Raw genomic sequence first — 1,817 nt, forward strand, 5'->3', positions numbered from 1 at the left:
AGGGAACTATATTCAATATATTGTAATAACTTTTAATGAAAAAGAATATGAAAATGAATATATTTGTATATATATGCATGACTGTGACATCATGCTATACACCAGAAACTGACACATTGTAATTGACTATATACTTCAATTTAAAAATTAATTAATTTAAGAAAAGAGAGAGGAGTCTAAATTCCAGCACAAGAATTAAAGGTAGCCTGAGAAGAGAGTGGGATTTTGTAGGGCTGATATTCAGCTTGAATGCCCTGGGTTGACAGTTATCCACTCATTCACCGGAACTCATGCGTTAGACATTTTAAATATTACCCTTGGTTATTTCTGCCAGAAGTCAAATTGAGAACTTTCTCAAGCTCCGTTCTTTAGTCAGATGATGTGAAAGGGGAATGAATAAGACCAGAGTGTTCCCAAATTTGAATCTGCGGAGTGCCAGTTCTGAGATGTTAATAGGTGTTGGAAGAAAAGAAATACTGTGTTGAACAGATAGAACCCAGTTGGACGGACATCCACCCCCCATCTCCGTGTGCTGACGCATCTCAAGTCCATGCCCAGTGGCATTCAGCTCCTTTACCATTTTCCACAAGGAATCTCTATTACATGCAGCCATTTTGTGATTTTTTTTTTCAGCCTTTGCTGAAGTTTTCTTGGGAAAAATAAAGGTTTGTCCCCCATATCCATAAAAGGCTGTCTTAAATATTCTCACTAGAGTTACCTCTTTTCCAAGATCTCCTTTTCCTGACCCACGTGGAAGTCTTCTCTATCCTTTCTTCATTCAAATCCAGCTTTTTTGTTTTGGCCCCCAACCTGCAAATTGCATTCAGTAAAAGAAAACTACAGTTAACTGGCCCAGCTCTGTTTTTTCTTAAGCAGGGCACTTACTGACTCATTGCTACCCCAAATCCTTAGTAAATTATTTTTTAAAATTATTTTTATTTGACTTTTTTGGGTGGGGGAAGTAATTTGGCCTATTTATTTATTTACTTATGATTTATTTTTAACAGAGGTACTGGGAATTGAACCCAGGACCTCGTGCATTCTAAGCATGTACTCTACCACTGAGCTATAACCTACCCCCTTAGTAGGATATTAAAGTAGTCCTTCCACGTCCCTGTAGTGTTTTCCCAGAGAGCAGTTACATTAAAATGCATATTTTCATTATTTGACCCAAAGTTTCTTTACTGCAGGACTTCTCAGAGCCTTTAATATGGTGACTTGTAATATAACTGTGGGGAATATAATACACAGTGTTTCCTAAATTTATTTGACCACAGGGAATATGTTTTGAGAAATCTTGGGTATCAGTTAAGCTCTCTTTGCTTTGGGTCAGGACAGGAAAAGAGGTGCTTCTATCCCAATGCCTGCCTTCTCAGTTTTGCCCTGGAACTCTCCCATTTGGGTTTCCACCATGGCCCCCTTGGGAAGCCTTCTCTACTTCTGGTTCTCTGGATTGTTCTGTGGAGTTAGAGTCCCCCAGCCGACTGGTAGAATCCAGGGCACCTTTGCTCCATCTAATCTCAGCTCATTCTTTCCTTTATTCACCATTTGTTGGTAGAACTATTTTTTTGAATCCCAAATTGGGCATAAGCTCTGACAAGTATGCATTTCCGTATGAACGTACTTACCTACGAGAATGGGGGAGACTCTGAAATCAGAGCTGTGCCGGGAACCATGGGCTGTGTGCTTGTCATGGTTCTAGTTCCGCACCAAAGTCACACAGCCTTTTCCCAACTCCTTGATGCCCAGAAATTACCTTCTCTCCTCACTGTCAGCCATGACATTTTCTCCACTGTCGTTGGATTAGGTCAAACTTT

General features: G+C 40.0%; 1 non-coding gene across 1 annotated transcript; it reads right to left on the reverse strand.

The window, feature by feature from the left end:
- Positions 1-1,004: 1,004 nt before the first annotated feature.
- Positions 1,005-1,081, reverse strand: TRNAS-AGA (transfer RNA serine (anticodon AGA)). The gene has a single exon. It is a non-coding gene; the product is annotated as a tRNA-Ser (tRNA).
- Between the last annotated feature and the right edge of the window lie 736 nt (positions 1,082-1,817).

This window comes from Camelus bactrianus, chromosome 2 (genome assembly GCF_048773025.1).
Source record: "Camelus bactrianus isolate YW-2024 breed Bactrian camel chromosome 2, ASM4877302v1, whole genome shotgun sequence".
NCBI classification, from domain to species: domain Eukaryota; kingdom Metazoa; phylum Chordata; class Mammalia; order Artiodactyla; family Camelidae; genus Camelus; species Camelus bactrianus.